The sequence below is a fragment of the Miniopterus natalensis genome, chromosome 8 (assembly GCF_054644295.1).
Source record: "Miniopterus natalensis isolate mMinNat1 chromosome 8, mMinNat1.hap1, whole genome shotgun sequence".
NCBI classification, from domain to species: Eukaryota; Metazoa; Chordata; class Mammalia; order Chiroptera; family Miniopteridae; genus Miniopterus; species Miniopterus natalensis.
Window position 1 is genome coordinate 39,452,856 of NC_142088.1, and position 25,457 is coordinate 39,478,312.

Sequence of the window (25,457 nt, forward strand, 5' to 3'; positions counted from 1 at the left end):
TGAATCACTGTTTCCCAAATAGCTCTTCTTTTGGATCTCAAATAAATGCCTGTTGCCTCTTACTTTTTTTAAGTTAACAGTGGGTTCCACTCCATTTTAAAATTCATTTTAAAACATCAATTTGAATTTAAGGTATGTCGAAGCTGGACCCTCTCCAGAGGCGATGGGAAAACCCTTTCCCTCCGGGTGTGGGAGGGGAGCCCCAGCACCGGGGAGCTGGGAAGGATGCATTCTTCGGGGGAGAGGGCGGTGGGCTGGACGCCCCCTCCGGTTCCCCTCTCCTGTGCCAAAGCCGCGCGTCCCCCCCTGCGCCGGGGGGGAATGTAACCACGCGCTCGCCCCCGGCCTCTAGCGCATGTCGGGCCCGCCACGCTCCTCGGAGGGTCCGAGCCCTGGGGCGCGGAGCCTCAGACCCCAGCCGGGCTGGCGCGGCGCCCGGAGGCGAGGGCCCAGGGCCCGCGGCGGCCTCGCGGCGCGTCCACATGTGGCCGGGCCGCAGGGCGGGGGTGGGGTGGGGGACCGGGAGCCGAGGGGGCAGGGTTTACATCTCCGTGAAGTTCCCGGATGGTCGCAGCCTCCCGGTGCCGAGCGCTTTTCCTGCCCGGCGGCGCAGCCCTGCAGACCAGGGAGAAGTTTCCCAGAAAAAAATGCCCGGCGCGCTGCGGGGCCCCGGAGCCGCCCGGAGTCGCTGCGCGGTAAGGGATGTGCCGCCGCCACCTCGGGCTCCGCCGAGTCGCGGGGGCTCAGGGGAGCGACACGGGAGACCCCCGCGGCTGCCCGGGACGCCGGGAGGGACGGAGTTCGGCGCGCGGCTGGGCACTGGGGGGCGCGGGCGGGGGGGCGGCGGGGGCAGCCGGGGCCGTCGGGGTGGCTGGGGCTGCCCGGGCTGCCTCCGCCGCGGGCGGGGGGCGCGGGCGCGGGCGCGGCCTCGGGAGGGGCGCGTCTCCGGGCCCCGCGGCCCGCGCGTCCTGCCCGTCCGGCCGATGGGAAGGGAAGGAAGGGGCCTTGGAGAGCGGGCTCCAGGCGCGGGCGCCTCCCGGGCTGGGCGCGTTCCTGGGCTCTGTGGACCCCGGGGCCGTCCGGGCGGACTCGGGACCCGTTGGCGCCGTGGTTACCCGCGACGGGGGTTTCGCGGGAATGCGGTAGGGCCGCGTCTACACCCCGGCTCGGGCCGATGGGGACTTTCGGGCATCCCGGGGCCAGTTGATGCCATGGAACCGCCTCACCCCTTTCGCTGGGAACCATGCCCACCCCGCAGCTCGGTGTCCCCAGCCAGCCTCCGCCGGCGTCCCGGGCGCTGCTGGCTCTGCGGTCGGCGCGGACGCGCGCTCGATGTGCGCGCTGACCTCAGAGGCACTTCCAGCCCCGGGCAGCGCTTTCCTCCCGGCCTCTCCCGAACTTTCCGGGCGGCTTCGCTGCAGCCTCGCTTTCCCTACTTTTTTTTTCTATTAACATAATTTTCTTAATTTCTTTCTTTCTCTCGTTCCCCCTCCCCCCTCCCTCCCTTCCTTTCCCTTCCCCCCAGTCTTTCTGTCTGTCTGTCTTCTTTTTATTTAAAAGAACAGTTAAAGAAGGTTGAAGGGTAAGAGAAACCGGCTGCCCCGCCGCGGGGTGCGGGTGGGGGCAGACCTTCGGGGCGGTTAGACGGTGACCTGCTGGAGATTAACAAAGGACGCGCCTCCGTGAGGAGCTCAGCGCCTAGGTCGCTGGCGCCGCCGACCCCGGGGGAATGCGCCGTCCTGGGCCGCGCCTCCGGCCTTCTCGCGGTTGTCCAGGAAGCCTCTCGGGCTGTCCGCAGTGACTGGGCGGACTCCATACCTTTTTCTGAAAATTGTGTGTCCCGGTTGTCCCCTGGATAGTCCCCGGATCCCAGCCCCAGGCTGACCGCGTGTAACCCCAGACTCCCGGCGGTGCAGCCGCGCAGCCCGAGGACGGAGGCCCGCCCTGGGTGGGTTTTCTTTTGCCAGTTTTCAAAGGCAATTTCAAACAACACTGCAGCTTCATTTTGAGTCATTGGCACCTTTTTCCTTTTCAAAAATGCCTTTTTCTATAATGGATAAAATAACTTCAAGATATTTTTTATTTCACTTTTTATAAATCACATTTTTACATCTTGAGGTGAAAGAACCGCACATCGCCCTGGCCCGTGGGGCCCAGTTGGCTGCGCGCTGTCCGGGGCACCGCAGGTCGCGGGCTCCATTCGGGGTCAGGGCACACGCCCGGTTGAAGGTCGGATCCCTGGTCCAGGTGCCTGTGGGAGGCAACCCAGGGATGTTTCTCTGTCACATCGATGTTTCTCTCTCTCTCCCTCTCCCTTCCGCTCTCTTTCTAAAATCAATAAAACATATTTTAAAAAGAAAGAACCCCACGTTAGCACTTTTTCATCTTAATTCTTCCTTTCAGTGCTCAAAACGCAGCCTTCTACTTTTGCTGTGTATCTTTACCTGCCTGTCATCCCCACAAGCTTGAGTTTCTCAGGGACCAAATCCCCCACCACCTGAAGAAGTCCATTCATTACCTGTTGAATGAAAGTGTGCGGAGTAGACTCTGCAGATGTTTTTAAAACATTTTAATGACATCATATTTTTCCTCGAGACCTACCTAACATCTGTCATCATTTTGGCTCCCTGAGAAGCACATAAAGTCTTAGGTTTTTGTGATGTAGAAGAAAGAGATTTGTCGGCCAGGTATGATCACATTCTGGGACATTTAGAGACGAGATTTGAGATTACTTCCATTACTTTGTATGTTCCTTCCACAAAGTAAGTGTCTACTGTGTGCTCAGCCACCTTCTGGTACCCTTGGTTATATTATGCAACTTGAGCCTCATTTATCTCATCCAAGAAATGGGGTTGGTGATCTTCACTCTTTCTCCATCATAAGGAACGAGGGTCTAGTGTGAAAATGGGGTGTGAAATCGCTAAAAGCAGCGCAGCACATGGCATTAGGGGGCTATCCAGACACCATGCAGTGTGTAGAACCAAGACACAGAGGGATAAAGACCTTAAAGTCGGATGGGGCAGCCAAGAGAAAGTTGAATGACTTTATCTTTTAAATTTACTGTCTCAGGTGCTCTAGCCCGGGATGAGCCCCTTTTGTGGGACGTATTCGTTACTGGGTCTGCGCCACTGTCTTTGATATTTCAGGTTGTAATTTTAGGAACACGCATAGTTTCTACAATGCACAGCAGAAGGACATAACCAAACAAAAGTGTCTTTTACCTGTTGCTATAACGCCTTCACTTTTAAGCACCTGATATTTGGGATTCTATCTCCCAGAGCCATGGTCTTCCTGCCCTCCCGTGAGGTCTACCAAATTCCTAATGATTTCCATGCAGAGGCCTCTCTCTGCCACTGTGTCCCAGCAATCCACCGATGTGCTCTGCTGCTGGAAGGTTAGGAAGGCTTGTTCCTTGTGAATAGCCGGTACCCACATAGGTGAATGAGGTCACAGTCGGAAGCAAGCCAGATACTCATCCAGCATTGAGAGTCCCTGCTAGGGGCCACTGCTGCCCCCAGCTCTAGGAGCAAGGGGGAGACCTAGTTCAGAAGGCGATGACGTTTTCCCCTGAATGCTTACCTTCTGGTAGAAATGAGACATGCTTTCAAACAGCAGGAATGCAAGACAGAGTGTAGTAAATAAGGTTAAAAAAACAAACGGTACAGATCAAATACAGGGAATTCAGAGGAGAGTGAAATTACATCCAAGTGGAGGGAGTCAGGCCTTCACTCATTTGCTGGCCCATTTAACAAGTATTTATTAAGTGTCTTCTGTGTGCAAGGCAGCGGGAGATGAATAGGTCGGTGCGCGTAGTGCTTTGCCTTCAGTGCGTTAGTTGCTGTGAGTTCAGGCCGCGCCTCCCTGTGGCAAGTGAATGCTTCCTCACTCGGACTCATTGTGTTGCCCAGCCCAACATTTGTCACAATCATTAACTCTGGCTCTTGTGTACTTTGGAATAATAAAAACTCTAGGCTCATGAAAGGCCCCAGAATACCTTCAATTAGTTGAGTAATGCTCTTCTGCCTAACACGCTTTAACTAGTATTGAAGTATGCTGGTCTTTAGCCATGGGCGTGACTACATGCTTATAAAGGTTTGATTCTGTTAGTCTGGGGTGAGGCCCAGGAATCTAGGTTTTGAAAGCCCCCAGGGGATGCTGAGGTGCTGCCAAGGGCAGAGTTCCCTAAAGGTTAAAGCATGGGCCAGGAATTCAAACAGATCTTGCTCACTGACAGTCCTAGCTCTGTTTACAAGTTCTGCGACCTCTGTTGCTTTACCTTGAAAACCTACCTTGTTCTGAGCATGGGATGAAGTCACAGATGTGGCTCACTTAGTAGATACCCAGGTCAGTGCTGCTGCTCAGTATTTGTGGGTTGTTATTACTCGCATCAGTGTTAGTATGTACAAAGCAGTGTAGATATTCCTCTTTCCACATGGAAATACAAAAAGATCATAAAGACAGGAACTGCTTTTTATATAAATTAGCATTTTTTAACAATCCCATGGCTGTCTGTCTGTAGTTTATTGAGAGCTTCACACCAGTCACCTTGTGTATTCTCTTAACAGCTAGCAGAAGGAATCTCACAGAACAGAATCTCAGTTTTGGGGGCTCCCTGCCTGTGGCATCTGCTTACCCAGTGGAGCCTACCCTGCTGAGATTATCAGGGCAGAAAAAAGGCTGGAAACCAAAGACGTGCTACTTTCCTGGCCCTTTGGCATCAGGCAGTGCCAGGATAACACATTGTGGCCATCATGCAGTGGCCATTGCCAATATGGGGTGACCAGTGGGACTGCCCGCCCCAGGCCAAACTGCTTTGGTCACAGAGATAGCGCCTACGCCCATGGGGTGGACTTACCACTGCTTTTGTATTCTCTTGTGGTCAGAGGTCAGGGAACTTTGATTGATGGAAGCATACTCATTATTAGTCTTCATGTTAGTTATAAATTGACTGCTAAACCTTAATAAAAGAAAAATATAGTTCAAATAAATAGCTCACACAATTACCTACAATTTTCGTTAGTTTAGAAGCTTCAGTAAACATGGTTCATATTGTAAGAACATGTTGCTAAGATGTTATACAAGTTGGACATTTTAGCATTGCTGACTGTGGATATATTTTTTCCCAACTAATAAGCCACTTTCCAATGTAACTTAATTTCTTCTTTTTAATTCCCTTTTATCTCTCTTAGTTGTATTAATTTAAGTGAATTAGATTTTCAAAGCTTTCTATGATCTGGCCCAGGCTTTTAAAAAGTCTCCCTTTCATTTCTTTCCATCCACTTTCCCTTTTTTCCTACTACTTACTATTTGTCATTTAACTGAATCATTTATAGTCACACAACCCTGTGAGGTAGGTTCTGCTTATATATGTGGCACCTGAGGCTAAGGGAAGTTAGGTCACTTGTCCAAGGTTACACAGCTAGTGACAGAGCTGGTATTCAAACCTGGGGCAGACGGATCCCAAACTCTGCACTTTTATTTTATTTTAAATATATTTTTATTGATTTCAGAGAGAGGAAGAGAGAAAGATAGAAACATCAATGATTAGAGAGTCATTGATTGGCTGCCTCCTGCACACCCCCTACTGGGATTCAAGCCTGAAACCCAGGCATATGCCTTGACTGGGAATCAAACCCTGACCTCCTGGTTCATAGGTTGGTGCTCAACCACTGAGCGACACCGGCTGGGCCAAACTGTGCACTTTTAACCCTTCATTTCACCTTCAGGGTATTGCATACTGCTCTTCATATAGGGGGCTCTTTCCCATTCCAGTCTGTGTGCCTTTGCATTGCCATTTCTTCTCCCCACACTGTCACTTCTTTTCACTTGACGTTGACTCCTATAGATTCTTTAAATTGGCCACAAGTACTTTTTTGAGAAGAAAAGTAATAGGCTTTGCTGACACACTCACCTACAAATTTCATTAGTTTAGTAGCTTCATTTCAACATAGTTCCCATTGTAAAGACATGCTGCTTTTCTTTTTTTAATTTTATTTTTGTTTAAAATATTACAGATGTCCCTTTTTCTCCCCAATGACCCGTTCCACTCCGTCCCATCCCCCTCCCCAGTCCCTCTCCCCACCATTGTCCGTGTCCTTGGGTTGTGCATATATGCATATAAATTCTTTGGTTACTCTCTCCCCCTCCACCCACCCGCTCTCCTCCATCCCTCTGACATTCGTCAGTCTGATCTATGCTTCCATGTCATTGAATCTATTCTGTTCATCAGTTTATTAAGTTCTTTAGATTCCACGTATAAGTAAGATCATATGATGTTTATCTTTCTCCGCCTGGCTTATTTCACTTAGCATAATATTCTCCAGGTCCATCCATACTGTCCCAAAGAGTACGAAATTCTTCTTCTTTACAGCTGTGTAGTATTCCATGGTGTGAACGTCCCACAGCTTTTTTATCCACTTATCTACTGATGGGCACTTGGGCTGTTTCCAGATCTTAGCTATTGTAAATTGCGCTGCTATGAACATCGGGGTGCATATATTCTTTCTGATTAATGTTTCAGGATTCTTAGGATACATTCCTAGGAGTAAAATCACTGGGTCAAAAGGCAGCTCCATTTTCAAGTTTTTGAGGAACCTCCATACAAGACATGCTTCCTAAGAGAGCTGAAATGCTCTCTTCTCCATGAGTTGGTTCCTATCTCTTCTAGTAAATTCCCATAGCTGTTTGTTTGGTCCTCACCTGTGACTTGGAATCCACTCTGTCTGGAATCACTTGTGTGTCTCTTCTCCCTCATGAGTTTATAAACTCTCTCAAAGCAATAACTTAAAAAATCATTTTTATATTCCTGCAAAAATGGATTTATGTATAGTAGGGTCTCAGTGTTCATTGAATGGCAGTTTACTTCTGCCACTCTGGTTGTAAGATCTGAGATGAGTGAATTTTTGACAAAGGCAAAGTGGATCTTGATGTTTTACAGAAGAGTGTCTGGTTTCTGAAGATGCTAGGAACAAATTTAATCCTAAGAGTGGTCCTTCTTGATGATTGATATGGAACATATGACATTAGCTTTAAATGCTGTTTATTTTTATTCTTCCAAATTCAACAATAATAATAATCCTAATAATCAGAGAATAGGATCTTGAGTTCTTGTGGAAAGGGTAGGAATTATTATTGTAGAACCTAAGAAATGACATTTCCTGTCTAATGCCTGTATCTGGTTCATTTACGCCTAAGTGAGGGTTGGGACTCTTCCATCCATTGGCTTTCCATCTTTTTGGGGGAGGGGGCATGCTAAGAGGCAATACACAACCTGAGAAAGAAGTTTAAGCAAAATTGAAGGACACTAGCTTCCCCCTAAACTGCCATAGACTCCTTTGTATTGGCGAGATAATTAGTTCTCTCAGGTAAGAGGTGTCTGCAGGAGAAAAGAAATGGTGAATAAAATGGAAAATTCAGAGCCAAATAGTTTCCTGGGACAGAGGGGTCCTTTACAACTTAAAATAAAAGTTTATTTTTATATATTTTCTGTTTTTCTTATATAGGCAATATGTACTCCATTTAAATATATATCTATATATGCTTATCTTATTTAAATACATATTACATTATTTAAGTATACTTTTTCTCTCATAAGCAATACTTGATTACTTTAAATATACATGATGTGTACACCTTACCTCACTGTAACACACTGCTACTGTATGCTTAACAGCTGTATCGCATCCCGCTGAATGGATGGATATATGTAACTGGTGCATTATCGGTTGTTCACAGTCACCCATTAGAGTTGGCACTGCCAGTTCAGTGACCATCAGCTCACCTGTTAGCTCTTGCTAATGATTCCCAAACAATCCATTCAGTCACATCAAACAGCCAACCAATTCAGTGACAGAATAAAGATAGTCATTTCGTTGGCATCCACAGATCAAATGGGCAGTTGGTTGAATTTCATGCTTTTCAACCACTGTGTGTCTCCTCAGCCCTTTTCTGAAACCTCCCAAGCATTTTTCTATAGACATACGCAGGAAATTTTATTTATTCACAGAAGAGTTTAGGCCTGGGAGGGACCAAGAGAGAAATCTGACCACATCTTAAGAGTGATGCAATGCTGAAGTGTCGAACATATTATCAAATAATATTTCAGGAAATCCTGAGACTCCCCCCCCCACACCATCAGAATAGATTTTGAAAGCAAAGAACCTTCAGACCTTGGAGACGATCTTTTCTTTTTTTAAAAGATTTTTTATTGATTTTTAGAGGGAGAGAGAGAGAGAGAAATGTTGATGTGAGAGTGAAAAATGTGAGTGAAACATCTTGCACGCCCCCTACCAGGGATGGAGCCCGAAACCCAGGCATGTGCCCTGACCGGGAATCGAACCGGCAACCTTTGGATGCACAGGAGGACACTCAACCAAGCCAGGCTGGTCAGGGCACCTTGGAGAAGATCTTGAGGAAATATGTACCATAGCTGCTTTTTTTTTTCCCTGAGAATGTAAACAGTGAGATTAGTTTCTTAACCGCAATAGTCTTGTGTTATGGGGATGGACATTTAAATAATGGAGACAGTCAGATCTGCCTGAGATATAAGAGGAAAAAATGGACTGTTAACAGGCCCACATCCCGTAAGCAGCACATGTAAGTGCTGGGGGGGGGGGGGGGGGGGCCACGGACTTCCAGGAAGGACCACAGTGATGGATTGAGAAAGGGGTGGGGAGGGAGACTAGAGGAAGACTAATCCAGTTGTCTTTCCCAATCTCAGAAAGCAGGCTGAGGGACACTAAGACAAGTTTTCATATGATACTGAAGTTTCTAATTTGATTTTTGAGAGTCTAGAAAAAGGCAAAGTACTTGAAGGCCTTGAAAATCTTTTAAAAATTAGTAAAGCAATTTACTTTAGCAATGCCTATTTTTATCTAATAGAGCCAGAATTTCATTGCCCTGCATGGTTTAAGAAATAACCCAAAGTGTCAGTTTAAATAATCTCAGGTTTTGTGGGTAAAATTCCACACTGTTCTTTACCCTAGTGTTTTAGCACTGTTTTAAAAGTCTCACATTTTGTTTGAGACATTAAAAAACTAGATTGTTGTTAAACTTGTGTGGAGCCACTCAACCATGTTTGAGTGTTGTTGGGAATAAGCTGGATAGAGGACAATGAAAGAAAAAATTAAAACTGGGGTTTACTTGAGTGATATTTTACAGAACCTTATTAACTGAACATCATAATCTCCACCCCCGATCTTTTTCATCGTTTTCCCTTCTTTTTAATCCTCACCTGAGGATATGTGTTTATTGATTAGAGAGAGGAACATTGATGTAAGAGAAACATCAATTGCCTCCCATATGTGCCCCAACTGGGGATTGAACTGGCAACCTGGATATGTGCCCTGACCGGAAATCAAACCTGCACCCCTTGGGCACATGCTCCTACCAACTGAGCCACACTGCCAGGGCTGGAAGAAGTAAAGAAAAAAATCTCAGTAGGTTAAGGACTATGCTGGGGGGTATTATGGAATTATTTTACCCATAAAATTCCTTTCTGTACAGAGTTTTTGTATACATCATTTCTACTCTGCTATAACGATGCAGCAAGTCTCCTAGAGCTAGGAGGACATTTTTGTGTTTACCACCAGGCCAGGTGCTGAGTCTTGGTAATCCAGTCTTTGCTTCCTTGTTTTTGCTGAAAATGTGACTTTTTAAAAATTAAACTGTAGTTTTTATTTTGTTCGGATTACAGAAGTATTATATGCTTGATATAAATAAGACAAAAAGGAAAGAAGTATATAAAGAAAAAGTTAATAATTTTTCTCCTATGTTTCTCAAATTCTAACCCCTTGAGGCAATCAATATTATCAGGATACTTCCTCAACTTTCTCTTTGCTTATATAACTATATACAAATATATATGCACATGTATAGTTTTTCCTATTAGAAATAAAAACATGATACACATCAGGCTACAAGATATTTTTACTGAGATATAACTGACATGTAACATTGTGTAAGTTTAAGATGTACAATGAGTTGATTTGATATGCTTTTATATTATAATGTGGTTACCACCATAGCATAAGCTAGCACCCTTCATGTCATGTAACTATCATTTCTTTTTTATGGTGAGAACACTTAAGATATAGTCTCTTAGCAACTTTCAAGTATATAATATAATACAGTGTTGTTAACTCTAATCACAATGCTGTGCGTTAGATCCCTAGAGCTTATTCACCTTCTAAATGCAAGTTTGTACCCTTCGACCAGCATCTCTCCAATTCCCCAACCTCCCAGCCCCTGGTAACCACCATTCTACTCTCTGTTTCTATGAGTTGAGCTTTTTTAGTTTCACATTTAAGTGAGATCATACAGTATTTGTTTTTTTCTGTCTCATTTATTTCACTTAGGTTAATGCCCTCAAGAGCCACCCATGTTGTCACAAATGACAGGATTTCCTTTTTTCTCTTGGTTGAATAATATTTCATTGTGTATATACACCACGTCTTCTTTATCCATTCATCTGTTGATGGACATTTGGGTTGGTTCCATATCTTGGCTATTGTGAATAATGCCACAATAAACATCAGGGTGCAGATACCTTTTTGATATCCACGAGATTTTTTTTTTAATATAACAAAACATTATAGACATCCTCTCCAAATTAAAAAATTCATTTATATCATGGCTGCTTAATTAGCCAGATTGTTTCAAGTTTTGTGCTACTGCAACAGTTCTCTGAGTACACTTGTGTGTGAGTTTGACCCTGCTAACATACAGAAGCTTTCATTTCTCTGTCAGAGTCCCCAAAGTGGTATTACTTTCCAAAAGTTATAGTAGTTCTTAGTTCAATTTGAAAATATCTGTTTTCCCACATTCTTGCCAGCATAATTCATTTTAGAAGTATGAACTTTCTAATTTCTTTTTCCTGTTTTGTTCCAAATTATTTCTTTAGGGAACACTTGTCACTATCTTTACCTTTTCTTTTTTTCATCCACTCATTTGAATTATCCATGCCCTGTCTTTTCCTGAATTTTCTAATGTGTATAGGATTTGTCTTACAGAGCTGGAGAAGAAAACTTGAGCCTAAGCTCACTGAGCTTAATCATTCTATATTGAAATGAACAAAACATTTGATTTCTGTTTATAATAAAGTAAATATAGACCTTTCAATCCTAATTTTTTTCTTCTAAAAGTGTACTATTTAAGACATGGTCTCAGGAAATATAAATGTTTTAATGGGAAAAACAGGAACTTATAACATACAAAGATGGGGCATTTTAAAGGCATTTTAAGCTTGCAAAGCTAGCTGGGTCTCCCTCTTGAATCCAAAAATCTGAAGACAGAGATTCTTTGAGAGCATTAGTTATAAGTTATGCTGAATTACATCAAGAGGAAAAAGTGAATCACAGCAGATAGGAATTCAAACCTGGAGCGTTGTCGAAAGCCCCTGCCGTTGTTGCTTCTGCTTGTTTTTCTGGGAGGTGAGACTAGATTCCATTTCTCCTGTCCTTGTAGTTGCTGAGTTCATTATAAAATTATTTGTATATAACTCCAGCAGTGCATCGGCTAATCAGAAACAGCTGTACAACTGGATTCGTTTATATGAACAAAATAACTAAATCAATCAGCAAAATTTCTTGTATTTGGATAGGTCGGGCCAACATTGTGTAGCCTAGAATAATAACCGTGCTTTGTAACTAACCTGACACAGATGGCGAAAAGATTGTGTCTGGGCAGCAGAGGTTGGGACTGAAAATTAAGAAACCCTGTGAGTCCTTGATATCTGCCACAATGAAGTGTAACTCGATTTTTAGTGTTAGTGTTTTAAGGGCTAGGAAGCTTCATAAAGGGACATCCTGTTCAAAAAAAGAACCCAGGAGAGTTGTATCCTCTGAGGCCTGGGTCTCCTGAATGAGGCTGAATTGGCCAGATCAGTGTCCCCTGACAGATAAGTGCGTACATTCTGCCAAACTGCACAGGCTGGGACAAGCCAAGGGCCCCGTGCTGGGAAGGCGTCACAGACCAGACAGGCAAACTGACGTGTCTGACCAGAGGGAGCCACACTAAATCGGGGAGAAGACACACATTCCCAAGTGAGATGGAAGCCGAAGTCCTGAAATAACGTAGCCAGAATGCGCGTTCTTGTGCAAGACCCGAAAGTCCATGAGAGCGGAGTGAGTTCACAGAACGCGGCCCTGTTCATCTGGTTGTTGTCAGTCTTAATGAAGACTGCAGTACAGAGACACCTGAGGGCTGATGAAGGCAGGACAGTCTTCAGACCTCGACTCTCCATGTGTAGCACAGGCTTGAGGAACCCCAACTCTCTACCACTTAAAAACACAGGTCACTCTCAAGGCTAGAAGTTCACTGGCCCCAACTAGTCAGAGTCCTACGGCTAGATTGGGCTCCGGGTTGGCCTGATGTGGAGCTAACCTTGGCGGGAAGCTGCATTAGGTTTTATCCCATGAGTGGCACAGTGAGGGAAAGGTGCCAGGGGGAATTGGCAGCTCTCCTCTTGTTGTATACCACAGTTTTGGCACTGGAATTTGCAGACTCATCTTCTTGGGGCGCTGTATGCTGGTGCCTGAGTGCAGATGACCCCTCTGGCCTGCCTTCACTTTTACTCTGCCCCTCAGAGTCCATCAGTCCTCAGGGAGAGTGTACGCTTTTGAAAATTAAGCCCCTTCGAGGATAAGACCTGATATCAACTAGGTCTGATACCAACGTTTACTTAATCCCTTTTGCACTGAATCTGCTAAAGGTAGAGTGGTGACGTGGTAAGAGCCGTAGACTAGTTCAACACTTGTGTTCTAATCCCAGCTTTGTTGCCAAGTGGTCATATGACCTTGACAATAATTAACAGTATGCAAAATTCTGTAAGAATGGGGAAAGGATTGAGGCTAGCAATGCCTGTGATGGGACAGATGTAGCATCTCCAAACAAGGCATTGTCTAGACAATATAACTGTTAACATGTTAACTTACCAGCAGAAATATGATGAGTCTGAAATGTTACTTTGCCCATTTTTTGACTAAGTATTTGGTAAATAAGGGAGAGGAGTATATGTCTATCACATTTCTCATTTAGCTAAACTAGTATGCGTGTGTTACGTGTAATATATAAATGCGAAATTATATTTCAGCACGCTCATCCAGTTCTTCATTTATATTTTAATCTCCCTGTATGCTTGCTGAAGAAAAAACATTAACAATTACCCTGAGATTTTCTTTGTGATGTTATTTGTGGGAGTGGGATATGAGCCAGATGAGTCCAGGTCTGTTTGCAGATCTTGTTTTATTTACATGTAGTGAAATCTCACTACTTCATTATATGCATACACACCCCGGTTATATTCACCCTTATTCTATATTAGTGCACATACGCTCACAACCTGAAACCACCCATCCTTACTATCTACCACACATAGGAGCACCTGTGCGCACACACGCCCGTCATTGGCTAACCCCTTTTATTTTTTTTATTCTTATTTTTTTGTTAATCCTCACATGAAGATATTTTTTCCATTGCTTCTCAAAGAGAGTGGAAGGGGGAGGAGAGAGAGAAACATTGATGTGAGAGAGACACATCAACTGGTTGCTTCCCACACGAGCCCCAACTTGGGGTGGGGAGCGAGCCCGCAACCCGGGTACGTGCCCTTGACCGGAAATTGAACCCTAGACCCTTAGGTGTGTGGGCCGATGCTCTAACCACTGGGCACACTGGCCAGTGCTGGCTAACCCCTTTTGAAGAGCACTTCAGATATAACCAGGAAGTACCAATTCCAAACTCCGTGGTGAAATTACATGTATTGCTGTAGTTTTATATTCATCAGCCTTTGCAGTTTCTTAGACGGCAGAGGTCATTACTGACTACAGGGCTCTATGTACAGTCTCCGACACCACACCATATACAGGTGACTGTAGGTGCATGCTTTGGGGAATGTTCACTCTGATGGTGGTGATTCCTGGGAGTGGATAAAAATACCAATGGGGCTTTCTCTTGGGAGTTCTGCCGTGACTGTTGATTGGTGGTTGTGACCGGTGCTGGTTGAGGCTCTTGGTTGTATTGCTTACTTGTGGTCTGAGGAACAATACATTGTTGTTTTGGCTCAGAGGCCAACCATTTTGGATGGCATCCAAGAAATTGTGCATTGCTCTTGCTTCTCGAGATTGGTGTTAATATTACAGGGCCTCCAGCTGTACATAGATCCTGGACCAACACACTGGTCAGTGGTGCCCCTATGGACTTTCTGCTTTACAGAGAAGTTAGACACACTTGTCTGCCTGGGAAGCTGAATCTCAGGATTGGTGCCCAAGAGAGCTCAACCGCCATTTGGAGTCAAGGAGAAAATGCAGATGCCCAAGAGAGGATGCAGTCCGGTAGAAACTTCCCCTGTACTCCCCGTCAGCTCTGGCCCCAGCAACATGGGGTGGGAGAGGAACAGGGAGGAGGGTCCTGGTAATGGAGAGAGGGCAGAGGTCAGCAGTGACAGCAGGGGAAAAAATGGTGTGGTCCTGAGCTACAGGGAGAAGCCCCACAGTGGGATGGTGAGGCAGGGGTGAAGGGACTGGGTTCCTAAACTTCCTCTGCAGGGGTAAGGAGCTCCCTGGCCTGATGAAGTTGCTGGAGGGGGGAGGCTGGAAGTGCAGGGAAACTTGTGAACAGGACTAAACTGTGCTCTGCCTTTAGAAAGAACTTATTAGGAAACAGAAATAAGAGGGTGTCTGCTCTTTTTATGCTTGCTCACAGAAGTCAGGAATGAAGTCCCCACTTCCAATAATCATTTTTGGACAGGTAATAATATCATCTAACATAGATTGCTTACTACGTACCATGCAATGTTTTAAATGCTCAAAATAAAATCACTGAATCCATTTAACAACTGTATGAGGTAGGCTCTATTATCTAGGGATGAGGAATTTGTGTTAGTCACCTTGCCCAAGTTCATGCAGCTAACTTTGCAGAGTCGAGACTCAGTCCAGGTCTGGTGGCTTCAGAACCCACTCTGAACCCTGATGTACCCGCCTCCCTCTCCAGTAGATACCTGACCGCTAATACTGTGATCTGGGAAGTAACATAGACTTTCTGTTCCTCTGTTTCCCTGCATGATTCTGGGTTAAGATCACCAACCCACTGCGGAAAGGACAGCCAGAAACAATCAACACCAACTCCTGATCCATCAGCAGAAGGGCCTGCTCTTTATATCTTAATCACCCACTTTAGCACCTGACACCCATCACAGACATACATTCTAAATGACCCCCAAGACTTTAGCAGTCTCTAGTGAGGAATAAAATTTTTCTGGAGTGTCACAAATGCTGCCTGACTGACTGGTGTCAGTGACTAGTATCACATTATGTTCTCAAGAATAAATGAATAACATAAGTTATGTTCTGCCAGTGGGGTAAAGACTGTAATACTCAACTATAAAATGTAGAACCTTTCATAAAATCTCAGAACCTTAGAGTTGAAAAGCAAAGTGAAAATGGAGATAATTTTGCCTGGCCTCCATTTCACAGGCGAAGAAACAGAATCACAGAGACGTCAGACGATTTTCCCAAGGCCAGTGGCTGTTTGGTAGCAGAGTTGAGACAAGAGCCCAGGCCTCCTGAGTTCCAGTCCATTCTCTTTCCCCTGCTTGAGATTATGTAAAATATTATGTAAATGCCTTTCTTTTGTTGCAAATTTTCACCCAAGGATATTTTTTCCATTGATTTTTTTAGACAGTGGAAGGGATGGAGGGAGGGGGAGAGAGAGAGACAGAAAGAGAGAGAGAAACATCGATGTGAGGGAGATACACTGATTGGTTGCCTCCTGCATGAGCCCCAACCAGAACCTGGGATCAAACCTGCAACCCAGGAACATGCCCTTGACCGGAAACTGAACCCAAGACCCTTCAGTGCGAGGGCCAGTGCTCTAACCAGTGGGCCACACCGGCCAGGGCTATAAATGTCTTCCTTATTAAACTACAGGTGAAGCTTAGAATGACCTGTTTCTTTTTTTCTTTTCTTTTTTAAATTTTATTATTATTATTTTTTAAATCCTTACCCAAGGATATTTTTTCCATTGCTTTTCAGAGAGAGTGGAAGGGAGGAAGGAAGAAAGAAACATTGATGGGAGAGAGACACATCAATTGGTTGCCTCCCGCAAACACCCTGACTGGAGCCGGGGAGCGAGCCTGCAACCAAGATACATACTCTTGACTGGAATCGAACCCAAGACCCTTCAGTCCGCGGGCCAACACTGTAACCACTGAGCAACACCGGCTAGGGCTAGAGTGGTCTGTTTCTTTGCTGGGCAGGACCAGGTGAACATTACCTCACAGATGTGAGAGGTACAGCTGGACACCACCTTCCCAGACATCACACAGTAAGCCCAGGCAAGAAGACCATGTGTTCATGGCTGCTGCCCCCATGGAGTTGGCAGTGCTGAGCCTCTGTTTTCTTTTTACAGTCTCAAGTAGGACAGCAGATACCTGTTCCCAGTATCCTCTGCTCAAGTCACTTGCTTTGGAGGTGAAGCAATCAAACTAACTCTGTTTATAGCAGAGTTCAGTGAGGGGGATCAGGCAGAGAGGGAAATGGTCACTTCCTTTCCATAAAGAAAAATGTTTCTCAAAACCCTGCTGCTGAGAGTAATTAATTGTCAGGCAGCCAGACCTTGGCCAGGCTCTGGCCATATTGGCATCCAAAGGGCTGCAAGCTGCAGGGCTCTGGCTGGACTGCTGGGATGGAGCAGGTTAAACCCTTCCTGGAAGAGGCCCAGGCAGCCCGCAGAGGCCTCCCCGGGGAGCTCTGCTTCACCAGCCACCTGGGCAGGACTGCCAGTGTCTGGGGTCAACACAGGTCTCATCTGGGTCAACACAAACATTTCTGCTGACAAGGCAACTACAGGTAACCTTGTACCTGAAGAACTGACCTGGGAGTCCCCACAAGCCAGAATAGAGAAGAATTCGGCTTTTTATCAGAAAAAGACAGAAACTGAGGGCTAGAAAGGCATTCAGAGCTGTTTTCCCACCTCTGGGCTATGCTGCCTCAAAGGAGACTCAAAGCAGGCTATAGAGTATTGTTGGCTGGGACTGATTTCAGCCCTGGTCTTGAGTGATCCCACCCACAGCAAGAGCGTTTGGGGAGGTGGGTATTGAAACTGTGAGGGCAGAGAAGAAACTTGAGGGCCTTTATCCACAACCCTGCAGACACCTTCATCAGCACCCACAGCATCCTCCTTTGTGGGCCACCAAGGGGGTGAGATGCTTTATTCCTTCCCACCCTTCAGGCCCCACAGTAGTGTCAGCCCCACGGTGATTTCTCCTCTGGCAGTTTATATGACCATCTTTTCAAGCCTAGGGACAGACAAAATGAAAAAGCTCTCGGGAGAGCAGAAGGTAGAACAAAACCAGCTCCGTTTTTAGGGCTGATCTGATCCGGGAAGACGAGCTGTTGGCCAATCCCATGGGGCCTTTCCAACCTCAAAACCACAGGTCATTGTTCTTGGTCAGAGGCAAGAGGATCTCTTTTTCTGATGTGACCTGGAACCCTTCTAGAATTAAACAAAAAACCCGAGGCAGAGCTGGGATTCAAATTTAGAAGTTTCTGATCCCCAAGTCCATGGTCTCCCTGCCTTGTGCTTGATTAGAATGACAGTTTTGGTGACAGTTTTGAGCGTGCTGTTCTAGTGTCAGCCAGCCTCCTGTGATACTTCCTTGGCACAGGCAGGCTTCTGACTCTTTGCTGCTCGCCTCCTTCTTAAGCTTGGATGGTACAGGGAGTGGCTCGACTCCCCCTCTGAGTGGTCAAGCACTGGGCTGGTGCAAACGGGCCCCACCTTCTCCTGAACTTACTGTCTCAGGGGCAGTGGAAACTTATGAACTCTCAGAAACCAGCAATAGCCTGCTTTTTTGGAGGAACTAGAGGGCAGGGTGTGCTGCAATTAACCTTGTTGCATAAGTTAACACAGTGAGTTCCTTCTTTTCCCCCCATGAAGTACATCAGAAGGACCCAAGGCGGAAGAACTGCACCAATAAACTCAGTCCTGTATAGAGGAACCAAGCTTGCCCTGTGGATTCTGGGGTCTGGGAAAACAGAGGGTAGTGGGTCCCTTCAGTTCTTTCTAGAGTCAAAATATTTTTAAGAGAGAAAATTTAACTTTCAGAGGCTACAAGTGGTTTAGAGTTAAAACAACAAAAACAAGTATGCTCAGAGTAGAGCCCGTTTCCTGCACTTGAATGACAGGTGTGGAGGAGAGATGGCATCTGGGCAATATTTGAAAAGGAATCTCTGAACAGTGAGTAAAGAAGCATTGTCTAAACCAGTGTTTTGAAACCTTTTTTGACTGTGACCCATAGAAATACAATTTTCAGTGACATCCAGTATAGATAGATAGATAATAGAACCAAAAGTTTTCTAAAACAATTTCCATTTTTACCAAATGCAATATGTTTTTAACCCACTAAACTGATTTGACTGTTAGCAAATAGGCAACTTGCAGTTTGAAACTACTAATTATAATAGAAATGTGTCAAACGTGTAGAAACCAGTCTCCTTGTAGCTCTGTCAGGCTTCTGCAGATGGAGATCCAGTAACAGGGTTCATGGGTCTAGAAGAAGTTTTCTTCACTCATCCCATGACTAAAAGTTGGTGGGGTAGGGATGGTGATGGAGGCCCAAGGAAGGGAGCAGAGGTCATGGCCGATGAAGGGAGTAGGAGGCTCAGCTTTAATTCTGCTCATACAGAAAATATTTGAGTGTCCATGATGCATTGTCTGGGCACAAATAAGACACAGACCCACTCATAGTGCAGGGGTGCTCACAGTCGAATGAGTGTGCAATAATTCCATCCAATATGGTTTATAGTGAAATGGAAACATAAACAGAATGACAGAGAACCTGAGGTCCTCTGAGGTCCCTAAAAGGAGGCACCATGGCCTAAGGTTATGTTCAGTGTTACATCCCTAGTTCTCTGTCTCATATATAATATTCAATAAGTACTTATTGAAAGACCATGTTATCTGATTAATACAACTACAATAGTAAGGGTCCTAATGATCTATGGTAATATTAATAGAACACTTTTTGAAGGGCACTTTAACAACTTGATTTATAATGTAGCGTAAGAAGTGACAAGACAGATGAGAAAGACCCCAAAAGTTCGGGTTATATAGCAGAACTGCTAAACCCCATCTGGGTTTCAGGTCCTATGCAAAGCAGGCCTTAAAAATAGTTGAGGTGTGCCAGGTTTGACCAGTAAGTGAGCCTGGGGACAAGTTGCTTGGGCACTTTGCTTGGAGATGAGAAGTGTGGGTGGTGTGGGGTGATCTGTCCCTGGCCGAGTGGGGAACACGAGCGTGCATTCTGACTTTCCACCCTGCACATCTGAAACTGCCCTCGGTTTACCCACCCAGCTCAGGCAGTTCAAGATGATGTGATTCAGGCTTAAATCACCCAAGTTTGGGGTTGGGATAGTTCTCCAGAGAGGAGGGTGCTTGCAGACCACTCTCTGTTGGATCCTAAATGGAGCCTTTGTTTCAAGCTCTGGGCCAACCCTGCACTAATGGAGCATTGAGGCTGAAGTGGTCTGGGGCCATGGCGACCTGGCATGGGTCCCAGTGCAGAGTGAAAGGAGCCCCCCTGCACCCCTGAGCCGGGTTTCCTGTAAGTGTCTGGCCCCAAGTGCTGGCCTTCAGTCCTAGGTCTGTTGTTCCAGATCCCAACTTACCATCCTGCTACTAAACTAGATTAGCTGCAGGTCCTTCTTTCAAGTAATTTGGGGGTGGGGAGGGAGAGTAGGGGAAGCTAGCGTTTGCAAAGAGGAGAAGGAAAGACAGTATGTAACTAGAGAAAAATAGGATGGTTTCCTTACAAATGAGAAGGTCACGTCACTTCAAGAACTTGTACTAAGGAGACATCCCTAAAAGTGGACACATTTAACCTCTAGATGATTGTTGTGCACTTCAGACATTTGTTCAAGTTTGACATGACCTGACCCTGAAGAAAATGGCTAGGGACCCACTGGGAACTGAGGATAACGTACACTCTTCACAAGATCCCCTGGGATCCAGCCACAAAGAACAGGTAGCCCCTTGGCTCTGAGGCCTGGACATGGGCCTTGGTACCTTGGCTGTGTGAGGGGCTTCGTTGGATGGTAGGCCCACCTAGGCAATTCTGTCTGTGTTTAATAATTTGTTTAGTTATTTACACCTATTTATGATAAAGAACACTCTTGGATAAGACCAAATCTAGTGAGCAAAGGTGGGGGGAAGTGGAGGACATCTATAATAGTGTCAACAATAAAAAAATTAATTAAAAATAAATAAATGCCAAAGAGCATTCAAAATAAGCAAGGCAGGCAGGGAGCCCCAGGCTCTAGCTGCAGCTTTGTCACTGTGTAACCTCATCTGTAAATCCGGGAGCTTGGAGATGCTCCCTGTGATCTCCCTCAGCTCAGACACCCTGCAGCTCTCTTCAGCCTGAGAAACATTGTCTGGCAGAAAGGAGAGGCTGCCCAGAGCTTCTTTCTCAGGCAGCCAATGAGCACATTCTTTCCTGTGCCCACATATGGAAGCAATTTCTAGATTACCCAAGGCACTTGTGCTGCTGAGCTCAACCAAACAGCTCAGTGGTGGAAAGTGGAAAAAGACAAAAAACGGCATGTGTTTCCTTACCACCGTGCACTTTCGTATCTGGAATCCCCTGCGCAGTTCACCTTTCCGTGCTGTCTCGGGCGTGCAGGTGGGTTAGGGGTATTTCACAGGTGAAATTCTGCTAAAAACAAAACGAGTGTTGAGCTCGCTGCCTCTCCGCTGAGGCCAAAGGCCACTCTGCGTTTCTCCCCCGGAAGCCTTAAGCCTGGGGCTGGGGGAAAACATGAATTCCTGAGTTTTGTTCCCGCATTTATTGTAATCTTTCTCTCTGGTCTGTTAAAATGAGGACTGTTAATGGCTGCCTTCAGTTGAAAGTTGAATTGGGAACCATTAGCCAAGGGCTTCGAAGGGGAAAATGTTTTATTAGTTCCTTCTCTGCCAGGTTAACCCTTTACTCCCATTCCTCTTCTGAACTCCTCAGGAGTTTTGGTAGCAGTTGAGCCATCACCTTGTAAACTGGAGGCATTTGCTCTGACACTCGGGTCAGGAGAGTGCCTTTCTCTAGAGCACAGCCTTATTCACAGGCCTCACCTGTGGCCTTGGCTCCCCTCCATCTCTCCACTCCTGACCTTCATTTCTGGGAAAGGGGGTCGCCGAGAAGGGCATGTGTATAGAGAAATGCTTTTTCCCCCCTTTCAGTTAGTCTCTGACTTCTCTGCTGCCTAATCCCCCACTGACATTAAAACTTAAAAATTAATTTGTAAAGCAGAAATATTCTTCCCAGAAATGAAATCTGAGTAATTAAAGACCTATAAACATTAACCAATGCTTATTAAAACTGTTTTATCAATGTTCTCATAGATCCGGGGTATGTCTTCCAAATACTTTCTGGGAAAAAAATCTCTCAAAATCAAGACGGGAGGCTGATAAATGCCCAAGGATGCTGAGTAGGAACCACATTCTTTTTTTGTTTTGTTGCTGGGTCTCCGGTGCAGAGCCTTCTGGTCAAAGAGGCCCTCTTATTCCCCTCAGAGAGAACATGTTTACAATTCTGGTTTGATTCATTTGGGGTTGCTGCCGTCGAGGGCTGGAAATCAAACAACGTAAAGATAGAAATGCTGTCGGAACCTCACATGTCCGGTTGCCCTCTTTCAGGACATTCAGATGAGCTCCCCTTGGTGGTGGATATGGTTGTAATTCCATATACAGATTTTCCTCTGATGGTTTCTGATCTATTTTAAAGCAGCTAAACTTTGGCACTCTCTAGAACCATAATCAGGAATGTTTATTGTAAGTCCCATCTCTGTAGAACTCTGTTAGATTCTCTACACTCATCAAAGAAAGTTCTGCTGACCTCCCTCCAATCTGCAAGGGGCTAACAGTCTGAAATACCAACCCCAGAAAAGAGTTGCTGAGTGCAGGCCTGTTCCTGCCATGGGTATATACAGTATTAACTTGGGGCCCGGTTAGGTGCTCTGTGCCAGCCAGGGCAGTGCAGCTCCCTGCTCTGCTGAGACGAAGCCCTGTCACTCCAGCTGTTCTTTCTCTCCAGGGCCTCTCCTTCCTGTGCAGGGCAGGCCGCGTATCCTGCCTCTGGTCTCTAGTGCAGCTGCAGCCACACCGCGCAGACACCAGGCTCCCACTGACCAGTCAGCTTGAGCCTCCCAAGGCAGTCACCACCACAGCGCATGCCTCTGCAGCCTGCTCTCGCTCCTTCTGTTCGCTCAGCAAACACTTAAGTGCTCACTAGTGAGAGTTGCTTGTGTTCTAGACAGTAAACAAGGAAACAAATAACAGTTTGGTAAGTTAATTCACACTGAATCAAGTAATACAGGGATTAATAACTTAGATAGCTAATTGTGAAAAGGCTAAGAAAAGGGTTGACGGACGATGGGACACGAATGATGAGGATACTACTTGAGATACAGCAGTCAAGGAAAGCTTATGAGAGTTGAGTTATAAATGACAAGGAGCCAGACTTGAATACCTAGGGAGGACGTGTGTCAGGCAAAGGAAACGTCAAATGCAAAGGTCCTGAGGTGAGAATTACCTGGAGAAGTCCAAGAAAAGAAAGAGGGAGAGTGTGGCTGTGGGGAGAGGGGTGAAGGACAAGTTACAGATGTAGGCCAGGGCCCAGTGCTCTGTAAGGACTTTATTCTAATCGTGTTCTAGCCAGTGGGTATCATCAGATGTGTGTTCCAATAAAATCACTCTTGCTTCCGTTCTACCTCTGCCTGGCTCTGAGCTCATACCTCGCTCCCTAGCTCACTCATTCCTGCTCTTCCCATCAGGTTGCCTCCAGCTCTGCCTGCAGCGGCCTGGCCCTCCCATTCCGCCTGCTGAGTTCAGGTCCGCCACTTACACAGCCCCAGCACCAACCGGGCCCAGGGGTTCAAAGGCTGGGTGAATCCCTGTGCCCCGAGCTGGACTGCAGCACTAGACAAAGAAGAGAACCAGGTGCTTACTAGGCTGTGAGATTTTGGGCAGACCCCTCCCTCCTGACTTCAGTTCCCACCTCCGTTCAGGTGCTCTCCAGCTGTAAGCTTCAGTGATTGGGTACCATCATCCCAGTAACGATGTTCTTCAGGCACTTGCTCTGTGCATTACTCCTCTATGAGACTGGCACTGTCATTATCCCTACTTTACAGTGTAGGAAAGTGAGGCACAAAGAGGCTAAGTGACTTGTCCAGAGTCCCCAGCTAGAAAGTGGTTGAGCCAGGATTCAAAGCAGGCCGTCTGATAGCCCCAAGTTCTAAGTCACTATATTCTACTGTAGCATGGCTGTTTTCCCACCCTTAACCATCCTGAACCAAGTTCTTCTCCAGATTGCTCAGCCCAGAGTACAGCCTTCATCAGGGGCCTGGCTGCCTCAAGCAGTGAGTAGACCCATTCAGTACACCAAGTTAAGATGCCCTCTCCAAAATCAGCTACGCACGTGCTGACTGTCCTCCTCAGGACAAGCCCCACAATCCTCTAGTCCACATGTGAGAACCTCTATCCTGGGAACATCTACCATCTACCAAATGACAGTAATAATAGCAGGAGCAAGAGGTTATGGAATACTTTCTATGCACCTGGATCTCCTTTTATTATTTGTATTTTAGCAGTGAAGACATAAGCACAAAAGGGTTAGGTGGGCAGCCTGCTTAAGGTCACAGAGCTAGTAAATGGCAGAACCAGTATTTGAACCCAGATAGGCTGGCTCAAGAAACCATTTAGAGTACCCTTCTTTGTACTGGAGAATTCCACCCCCGTGGTTCTAACATTGTGGTTCATGTTCTGATCCTCGTAGCCACAGGATGGTCTGATCTAATTAACACAGGCCAGACCTATAAATATTTGAAGACAGTTATCACATCTCTCTTGTTCCCAAACCATCACACCAAGCTCTCGGGGAGCAGTTCTATCCTAGGTCTCCCAATTCCTCTCAGAGAAGCACAATGAGTGCTTTATAATTTTCCATCCAAATCCAGACATTTGTGAGAGGCAGGGGAGCACTATTAATAATTATGCTGGGACAACAGGCATAAATAGGGACTGTCCTGGGCAAACCAGGATGTGGTTCACCCTACCCGCAGGCCATGGGAGAAATGCCACTGCTCTGAATGCCTTCTGAAGACAGAGTATGTTCAAGGGGGTTATGGGGAAGTTGAGCTAACTCTACACAGATTCTTGATTAATGGGAATTAGGTTTTATAGTCTGCCTATGGTCAACTTCTTGCAGTGGAAAAGTGCTGGGTGTACAGTGGAGTCCCACAGTTGTTAATGTGACCTTGGATGAATCACCTCCCATCCTGAGTTCTCAGTGTTCTCATGGGTGAAATAGAGGTTGAGAATCTGGAAGTCCCTTCCAGTTCTAAAACTCTGGTCCCATGTCTGCCTTTCTGACATGAGCTACAGTCTACACCCTCACTCTCAAGCCCGGAGCATGGAATTTGGAGTTTTTAATCCATTTCCTGTGTTTAGCAGCTCTTCTACCAGCATATGCCAGACCCCAGAGGTCGACTTTCAGAGTGCCAGCAAGAGTCCCTTATCTCACCTGCTTTTGGGGTATCTGTGAAATTGTGCTGAGCACTAAGTATCTTCTTTAAATAATGCCTTTCCTCTGAGACAGCCATGGATTTTGTTGATATGTACATAAGAAACAGAAAACAGCCTCCTTTGAAAATCCCTGTTGATTTATTGAGAAATTTCTTTTAAAAAATGTACCTTTTATAGTTAAAACCTGTATCCATGACATAATTTCCAAGTGTTTTCACACAGTTTACCTCATTAGATCCTCAATGTGGCCAGGTAAGGGGGGCCTTATCTTCATATTCCAGGTACTGAAACAGAGACAGAAGGAGATGAAACGACATGAGAGGACACACAGCTAGTTAACCGTGGGGCTGAAGCTCAGCTTCACGTCTGCGGGATTCTTTTCCAATAGTCTTTGTCCTGAGCAGGTAGTTTTCGGTTTGTTTGTGTTTTTTAAGCAGAGAACTAATTTTTTAAACAGAAGCAAAGCTTTCCCAGGTAAAGTAGGTTTCCCAGGTAAAGTAGGTTGTACCCGCCTTTTGTAGTGCTCTGTGAGGGGTTCTGTAAAACCCCCATCCTCTCCCCCCCCCGATGGAACATGGTTTGAGCAGCCCTACACTTTTCCAAGGTGCCTCACACTCGTTTACCCATTTCAAGGGTAGAGGATTCTGCAGTTCTTTCTGCATGAACTTGTTGAATTTAATGAACCTCACTGTGATTCTAAGCCACTTGGTCAAACCATCGTGGGACTTGTGTCAGTTGCATGAACAAGGTGTCTGCTAGGAGCGTTACCTACCTCCTCCCCTCTCTCCCCTAACCCCTGAGGCCTAGTTATGACCCTCTCCACCCTGTTTTCCCACCTTGCGAATCCTGCCTATAACATTACCAGAATCCTGTCTCTTTTCTGGATATTA

The 25,457-nt window shown here is 45.9% G+C and overlaps 1 protein-coding gene across 3 annotated transcripts in view; it reads left to right on the forward strand.

Moving 5' to 3' along the window:
- Positions 1-518: 518 nt before the first annotated feature.
- WIPF1 (WAS/WASL interacting protein family member 1) overlaps positions 519-25,457 on the forward strand; it is a 108,361-nt gene continuing 83,422 nt past the window's right edge. For all 3 annotated transcript variants that reach the window (XM_087819760.1, XM_087819761.1, XM_087819762.1), the window contains exon 1: positions 519-695. The gene's annotated coding sequence lies outside the window, so the exon portion shown is untranslated. The remainder of the gene's footprint in view (positions 696-25,457) is intronic.